This window comes from Impatiens glandulifera, chromosome 9, assembly GCF_907164915.1.
Source record: "Impatiens glandulifera chromosome 9, dImpGla2.1, whole genome shotgun sequence".
Lineage (NCBI taxonomy): Eukaryota > Viridiplantae > Streptophyta > Magnoliopsida > Ericales > Balsaminaceae > Impatiens > Impatiens glandulifera.
In genome coordinates this window covers 2,961,604-2,971,614 of record NC_061870.1, presented here as the reverse complement: position 1 = coordinate 2,971,614, position 10,011 = coordinate 2,961,604, and positions in this window count along the sequence as shown.

The window sequence follows — 10,011 nt, the reverse complement described above, 5'->3', positions numbered from 1 at the left end:
TTCATCTGGGGGATTGATATCATAAGAAAAATACATCCACATGCGTCCAACAACTATAAGTTCATATTGTTCACTATCGATTATTTTAATAAGTGGGTCGAGGCTGTATCTTACAAATTTCTCAAATCATCCCATGTGGCTAAATTAATCTAGAACAACTTGAGTAGCCGATATTAGGCGCCACACTCATTGAATTCTAACAATGGTTGACACTTCCAAGGAGAAATTCTTAATGTATTGGAAAATTTTAAAATAGAACATCATAAGTCTTTTCCTTATTAACCATAAACCAATGGGGAAGTCAAAACCGCAAACAGAAATATGATCACAATTCTAAAAAAGATAGCCCAGACCTATAGGGATTGGTATAAAAAATTGCCCTATGTCTTATGGGGTATTACACGAATGTCTGTACCACTATGGGTGAAACTCCCTATTAATTAGTATATGGTATGGAGATTGTTCAACCGATCGAGATTGAATTGCCTACTTTAAAGGACTCCTAGAAAGTCAAGTCATTGAAGTGGATTGAATCAAATCCTAATATGATCAATTAGCGCTTATGGAGGACAAGAGGTTGAATTCTCTTTGCAAGACTTAGGCCTACCAAACAAGAATGACAAACACCTTAAAAAATGGATGGGTTAAGGAATTTGCGAGATGAGGATTTAGTACTCAAGAAAACTAGAGAGATGATGGATCTAAGAGATAAATTTCAGCCGAAATTGGAACGACCTTATATTATCAAAAATATTTTATCAAGAGGTGTAGTCCGACTAGCCACCAAACGTAGTTCCGTTCATGTGATGTGTTTAATGTCTTTGAATTTTGAGTTTTATTTTTATTGGAACCGAACCAAGTGATAGGTTGTATATGTACTTTAATGATAGGAGAGATCAGGTCCGAACGTAGTTCGTAACATGTGTGCTTCGAAAATTATTTTTTTGTGTTTTGATTTTGATCATTTTTATTTGAATAAAAAAATGCCCCTAGTATTGACATAGATTTTCTTGGTTATGAATCATCTGAAGACTTAGAATAATTTTTAGTTTTGTTAGAAAACATGGATAAGACATGCCTTTCATCAAATCGGTCTTGTCTACACTTATACGTAGTATCTCTTGAGCATGTTGACATTGGATGAGGATGAAAGTTTTTCTTAGTCTAGAGTAGATAATGAAGTAACATCACCTGATAGAACAATCTTGACGAGGTAGGATTTTTCCCACCACGTAGTTTAAAACTTTCCTTTAGGGTTTAGTATCTGTATATTCTTCTTTTAATTTTGAGTTCCAAATAATTTGGAAAATAAATATCTATCCTAAAATTAACAATATATATATAAACACTTATTATATAAACGAGGTCCCTTCCTGGTTTTTCCATGACACATTCATTAATCTTGGCAAGAGTTCAGTGTAACTAATCTAGTTTCATCACTTATAACTTACATAATGGAATTTGAGTTAAGAGCATTTTTTAGAAATAATTAATGTGCTAAAACTAAAATATTGCACAAAATTTATGATGTCTTAAATTTAAAAGTTTTAAATATTAATAACGGATAAATGGTTAATATGTTGTTCCTTTATCTCATCTTAGAACTTGTCCTACCAGCAGGTCATGAAATTAGAAACATTGTTTTTTTTAAATGAAATATTTTTTCATTGATACAATGTTGTGTAGATACGATTATTATATTCAAAACATAAAACTAATCTAAGTAAAAATAGATTAAATAAATTATAATAATTAAAATAAATATTGACAGAGTAATAAAATAATAATAAAAATGTCCTAAATAATAAAAATTATAAAGAGCTGAAATCATTATTGTTGATTCAGACTCTCCTTTGGTGTGATAAGTTTGGTCTCTCTTTACATTACAATTCTCATAATTTGCAAACATAATATTTGTCTTTCAAAATTGAATTTAACTTGTGAAATGACAAATATTGTAATATTAAATAAATATATAGAATAATTGGTATTCCTATCTGATAAAACTTACAAGATAATGGGAGAGATAATATTTTACAGGTCATAAATGCGTGGCCATTGGACCCCATTCACTGGCAAATGAGACATCAATTAGGTTCGTTTGGTTTTCTTTTTCTTAGTTTTTTCCTAAAAAATTATTTTCATTACATTTTCTAAAAAACCAGTTGTTTTATGTTTATATTTCAAAAATGTCCATTATTTTTTAAAGATAAATAATTTTATATAATTAAATAAAAGATAATTTTAATATTTAATTATATAAAAGGAATGATTAATAGAGGTTAAAATAATGAATGAAAGGATAATTAATTTTTGGAATAAAACTATAATAATCAGTATACATCAAACTACCCCAAACATCTTTCGCTAGTAAGCCAAGAAAGGGAGAGATGGGCAGTACGGTCTAAGGACATGTTTGATGTTGGTTATATTGTTAGAATTTGGATTTCAAATATGACATGTTTAAAATGAGTTGTAAAAACGTATGAAAAGGAAAATAAGAATATACAAATTTATAGTGATTCACTTTAATGAACTACGTTCATTTTAACCGCCATCAAATTTCACTAAAAAAAAAAGTAATACAAAATTTTGTATCACATTATTTATCTCTCTAGAATTATTTTATCTTCATATAAACCCTTAACAATAACATATTTAAATGTTATATTTAGGTAGTAAACCTAAATAACTTAATAAAGTCATTTTAATTTTCTTAAAATTTATTAAAAGTTTAGACTTCATAACTCAACATTCTCTCACTTGGAGAATAACTTTATTTACTCTCAATCGGTAGCGACTCTTCATCTGGTGTCTTAATGAAAAAGGTCAACTGAAGTTGCACAAAATTTTAGTTTCTCATTTGTTACAACTTTCGCCAGTATATTAGTTGTATTCTCACTCCCGAGAATCTTCTCAAGAGCTAACATTCTATCTTTTAAAGTTAGTCATATGAAATGATAACGAACATATATATGTTCTATCCTCTCATGATAAACTGGATTCTTTGCCAAAAGATTGACACTCTAACTATCGCACCGCAAAACACTTCCCTCTCATAAATGTACCATGTTGTGCTCTTCCTACTATCAACATCACCACCATTGTCAGCATCAAAATATCCTTCCAAACATATATTAGACTTTTGAAAATACAAAACAATACTCATTCTCTTAATTACTTTCCAATATTGTCTACCCGGGTTGCTCATTAATCTGATAAAACTCCCACTACTTGCTATATGGCTGGTCGTGTGCAAATAATCGCATACATAATACAACCGATTGCAGGTGCATATGGAACGGTGACCATGTAATTTCTCTCATCCACTGTTGAAGGCGACTGGTATTTGGATAGTCTAAAATGACTTGATAATGGGGTAATATTTAGTTTTGTATCGTGTAAGTTGAATCTACTAAGAACTTTTTTCACACATTTTTGTTGTGAAAGCTTGAGAACTTCTTCATCCCTGAAAATCCTCATCCTAAGGATTTGTTTGCAGCACTCAAATCCTTAATTCTAAAATTCTGAAAATAAATTTTCTTTAGCTTGTTAATCTCATACAAACTTGTTCCAACAATTAATATGTCATCAACGTAGAGGAGCATAATAATGTACAATTTATTAAACCTCTTGATATAGAAACAATGATCATCTTCATACCTCAAAAAGTTGTTACTAATATTCATGTTATCAAAATTCGTGTACCATTGCCTTTGAACCTGTTTAAAACCATACAAGCTCTTCTGAAACTTAATTACACACAAGCTCATCATTTTCTTTGATCTTAAAGTCTTGTAATTGTCACAATTAAATCTATTCATCCAAAATATCGCGAAGAAAAGAAGTTTTGACATCCATTTGTTGAAGATGAAGGTCTTTTTTTACAATCAAACTCAAAATAGTTCTAATTATCATCAATTTGACCACTAGAGAGAAAATATCATTCTAGTCAATATTTTCCTTGTGTTGAAATGCTTTCACAACCAACCTTACATATACCTCATGGTTTTATCATGTGTCTCTTTACTTCTGAAGATTCATTTGTTGTGAAGTGTTTTCTTTCCCTTTGGTAGCTCGGTGAGGTCCCATGTTTAATTCGACGTCAAAGACTCTATCTCATCTTTCATTGTAGATTTCCACTTAATCGATTCATCAGATTATATTGCATTTTCGTAGCATTCAGTTTCGCCTCTATCTGTCAACAAGATATAGTTCATAGATGGGGCCACCTCTCGATTGGTTTTTGATTTTTGACGATATTCTCAACTGTATAACCAATGTTTGCTGATTTTCTTCTAGGGCCATGTTCTCAATAATTTCATCTTCAACAACACATTGTTCTTCTTCGACAGTCGGTATATATTTAGCTGAAAATCTCTCAAATCGATCGTAAAAGTCTCTTCCAATTTGGAATCATCATCTGATGTCTTCCAAACACAATCTTTGTAAAGAACTTGTTCAATGAAGATAATGTTCCCAAAAACGTCCAAAATGTTAAACCATTGAACATGTTCATGGTTGTGATCACAAGTCTATGAATGATCTTTTGATTTTGATTATCCCAAAAACGATAAACAAACTCAACATCACCATAACTAATAATAAAACATTTATTAGACTTTCTATCAAACTTTCTCCTATCACATTCATTATTATACACATATGATAACAACCAAATGCTTTTAAATAAGAAAGGTTTACGTTTTAAATTTCTCAAAACTTCTTGTAAAATTATGAATTCAAGAAGAATAGAGGGTCCTCTTCTTATCAATAGACATCAGTGTTGATAGATTTTTCCAATAAGGTTTTTTTTTTAGAATTAAAGGATAACTAGCATATGACACCCCACATCCATGGTTCCTCGCTTAAACTCAAAGCGTTTTCAGGTGGAATCAAACCCGTGACCTTTTGGTCCCTTAAGCCGACTCTTACCACTAGGCTACTTTGGTGGGGTGCCCATATGGTTTTAGGCAACCCAAAATACAATCTCAATCTTATAGCATGCTCGTTCAATGTTCGATTCATCCATTCATCTACTCCATTCTGTTGAGGTGTTCGAGAATAATCTTCACTATACTAATCCCAAACACAACACAACACAATACTGTATGAAATATGAATTGATGTAATCACCTCTGTTGTTGGATTTCAAACATTTAACCATATGATTTTGTTTCATTTTAAACCAAAGCCTTTCACTTCTTGAATATTACAGACTTGTGCTTCATAAAGTAAACTCACACTTTTCTTGTCGAAACATCTATAAACGTCACATAGAAATATGATTCGTCAATAAAAAATATGTACATGTCCCAAAATATCAGTGTGTACCGATTTTAGCATTTCTTTCTTGAGTTATGCCTTTTTATTTTCCAAGAATGTAGTTTTACATAACTGATGTTCAATAGACTTTAGTTCCAGAATCTGACTATTTTTAAAAAAAAATCATCCCCTTTTCGCTCATATGACCTAACCTGCAATGACATAACTCATTGTTCTTTGAGTTATCAACAACAACAACAACAATTGTATCTCTACATGTTGAAGTTGTGTATAACGTTTCAGTTTTGTAACCTCGAGCAACAACTATTGTTCTTTTTGTAACATTCCACACACCGTTTCCACAACTAAAATTATGGTCTTCTTCATTTAATTGTCTAACAGATATCAGATTTAGCATTAAATTTAGAATGTGTCACACCTTATTAATCTTCCAAATAAAATTGTTTTCCATCTTCAATTTGATGTCCTCCATGCCTACAATATCTAGTGGCTCACCATCTACAATATAAACTTTCTCACAGTTTCAAGCAACATAGTTCTCCATTAATTCTTTATAGTCATTGGTGTGGAAATACACTCCCAAGTCCAAAACTCATGAGTCTATCGAACTATCAACTAACAGAATCAACACATTAGTGATAATTTCTATAACTGCGTTGGTTGCATTATTTTTATCATCATCATTCTTCTTCGGTGCTTGCAGTTCATTTTAACCTGACCATGTTCACCACATTTCCATCAATTAAATGTTCGCTTACATTTGGACTAACTCCTCATGTTCCATGACATAGACATGCTCTTACTTTGGTTGAAATTTCTATTATTACGTTGGCCATTTTTTTCAACATTCAGGGTAGAACCTTTGATCGTTTCACCATAATCAATTTTACAAACTTATTCAGCAAGAATACGATCTCTACCTTCAATAAATTTCAAATTATAATTTCCAACAGAGTTATTAATTGTTGTCCTCATAGATTCTCAACTATTTGGTAGAGATGCTAACAAAATCAGGGCACTTCGTCCCCAAAATCAATCTCATCAGATAACAATTGATTCACAATTGTATTAAATTTGTTCAAATGAGTAGTGAAAAAAGTATCATCAACCATTCTTAAATTGAAGAGTCTTTTGATTAAATGTAACTTATTGTTAGTAGATCGTTTCTCATACATATCAGATAGAGCTTTCATTAGACCCATGGTGGTTTTCTCATTTGTTACGTTATAAGCAGTAGTTTTGGCTAGCGTCAATTAGATAACTCCCAAAACCTATCCATCATTGAGTTTTCATTCAGCTTTATCCATCTTCTTTGGTTTCTCACTCAAATGAACATGAAGATTCTCTTAGTAGAGGTAATCTTCAACTTGCATCCTCTAGAATGTTGATATGTTCAATTGAATCTTCCCATGTCATGTCTTATACTGTTCTCGCCTATCTTCGTTTTAAATGCTCTAATCTAGCCTTATCTCTCTTAGATACCAGTTGTTAAGATTTGGATCCTCAAAATCTGACATATTTAACAATCGGTAGAAATGTAAGAAAAGTATAACACAAGAAGACACAAATTTGTACTAGTTCACTCAAAATAGTTACATTTACTTCAGCCGCCAATATACTTCACTATGAATATAAAGTAATATAAAGTTTTCTCACACTATTTATCTCTTTAGAATTATTTTATCTTCATGTAAACCATTAACAATAACATATTTATAGGGTAAATATTTATTTAATAAAACCTAAATAACTCTTGATTAGACCCAAGTCCAAACTTAACCCAAATCAAATAAACTCTAACTAACTCTTAGAGTTAATTATAAATGTAGATTTCATAACTTAATATATACAAGATTTTTTTGATATATGTAACGGCGGAGCTATATAGGAGGCGGATGTGGCCATAAACCTGGGTAAGCTTACTAAATTGAGAAATACTTATTAAAAGAATCATGCGGTTAGTTTTAAATTAATTTTAAACTATTTTAAAAGTTTATAAAAATTTATAAATTAATATTCATAAAAAGTTAAAATTAAACAAACAAATTAAAAAAATAAAATTAAATCGATTATAAAATAAATATTTGTCCCCATAACAAACTGATCGTATATAGCAAGCAATTCATTTGGAAATTCATGTATTTCATTTGGAAATTGATGTATTATTTATTCTTTCAAAACGGTTTATAGACATTAATATTTTATAATCGTCTTTCGAGTGTCTACTCAGTTGATAATATGTTTTTGACGATAATTTTATGTTTTTTTTCTTATTTTCATGTTTAGTGTATTTTTTATTTATTAAATTTTTAACAAATTAGGCTTAAGTCCACTAAACTAGATTTTTATATTTTCTTTATTTATATAGTTAGTCTTTACTTATTTAAAATATAATTAATTTAACATTTTTATGTTTTTTAACCTAATTTCTTTTTAACTATATAATTTTAACTATATAAATTTGTTATTTAAATCGGATATTCTAATATTTTTAGATTTCATACATTAATTTTATTTTTATTTTATTTTAGTAAAAATATTCTTGGATTGTTTCGATTAATATGTTTAATATTACTAGTAATAATTTAATAAATATAATTTATATAATAATTTGTATAGGTCTGGAAAAATTGAAATCATAAATTCACACCTAGATATATGGTTTCAAATTCAATTGAAAGAGAGAAAAGCCAATACTAAAGTTAAAATGAAGCTTGTGTAAATAAATAAATATTATAGATAAAAATGAATTAATAATTATAAATATTTTTTATATAAATTTTAAATTTTATAAAAGTAAAATAATGATATTTTAATTATTTAATTATATAATTAATTAAGAATATATAATTAATGATATATGTATTTAGAGTAAAAATCAAATTCAAATGATATAGGAGGAAGCCTCAGTCAATTAATGTTCTGACTGACTCAAAAGTTGTGGAATAGAAAGCGTGCAACTTTATAGAATAAATGTGACTGTCCCCAAAATCCTACAAAGACAAACAAAATCTATCTCATGATATGTTTCTCATCTCTAGGAAAATTCTTTTTAAATATTATTATTTAATAAATGAATAAAGATGAAATTTCCTTTTGCTTTTCCTAGCTTTTTCACCCATCCCTTCCCACCTTTATTTTTTTTTATTACCCTCTCACAACACAACAATTGTACTAATACTTAGTACATACAATAAATTTATACTAAAACCCTTACTCAAACTTCCAATGCTTAAGTTGCAGATGAACAAAATTTTGTATATCAAAAACTGCACATATATTGAACTTTTATAAATATAGATTAATCCTTCATAATTTTATTTAACATTATTTATACAATATTTCTTTTTTAGCTTATTAATTAGAACTTTGAAAGAAAATAACTTAGTAGGAATTAACTTATTGTACATATTAATATCGGTTTTAAATTATTACAAATATCTACTTTCATTTAAATGAAATTATTATAAAAAGATGCATGAGTAGATAATTTCTATAGGTGAACAAAATGGTAGTTTTTCAAAATAAATCTGACATGTTGACCTTATTAAGAACTCTATTCTCAACTCGTTGGAAAATATTTATGAAGTTAATCATTAACATTTATTGTAGAATTTTTTGCCTTTTTGACGAGTTTATACCTCAATAACATTAACTTTCTCGTTTTACTATTATGTTATTACTATATTTTCAAATATATTTGTTGTTTGTTCAACCATTCTTTCTATGTTGAACTATTTTAGAAATAAAATCTATATGTAAAACAGAAAGAATAAAACATTTAAATGAGTGATTGTTGAAATATATATATATATATATATATATATATATATATATATATATATATATATATATATATATATATATATATATATATATATATATATATATATATATATATATATATATATATCATTCCAGATAGCATATAAAAGTAAATAAGGATTTGTAAACAAAATAAGTTAAAGAACAAAAATTATAAGACATGAGTTGCAAGAGAATTTTACTACAATCAAATTAAAAAAGGAGAACTCACTCACTTCGAGAGTTTTTGCTTGTATTTTTTTCACATTTTTTTGGAAGAAACAATTTACATATTAATAATTTTATAACTTTGTGAAAAAATATTAAAATAATTTGAGAATAAACAAGAATGTAAGAGAAAAGGAAAAAAATAGATGGAGGGAAAACTTTATGATACTGAAATCTAAGTGAGTGATTAAGGATTAGATGAATGTGAAAAAAAGTGAAAAGAGCCAAAAAGGAAATGGGAGGGCAATACAGGGGCTTCTTTCTCTTTCTCTTTCTCTTTCTCTCTGCATGTGTTAAAGGCTTAATTAAAGCAATACTCTCGCTTTGCATGCATTGCATAACCCTCAAAGCTCATCATTGTTGTCCGCTCTCTTTTTCTTCTCGGATCCCAATAAAACAACATGAATCTTTCCCTCTTTTCTCCCCCTCATCTTTATCAAACCTACTACATTTCTTTTTCACATATTGATTACACTTTATAGTCACCATTTTGAAATAAAAATTACAAAATATATTTTAATATTTTTATTCTTTTTATGTATCAATTTGAACCTTAAAAATAATAGTTAACGTTGTTAATGACTTCACTCGCACATGTGTAGTGAAAATACTTACATAAAGATTAACTATAAAGAGAGGTAAAAAGTTGTAGGTAAAACGTTTTGTCCACACATAAAATTATGGCGGTGAGAA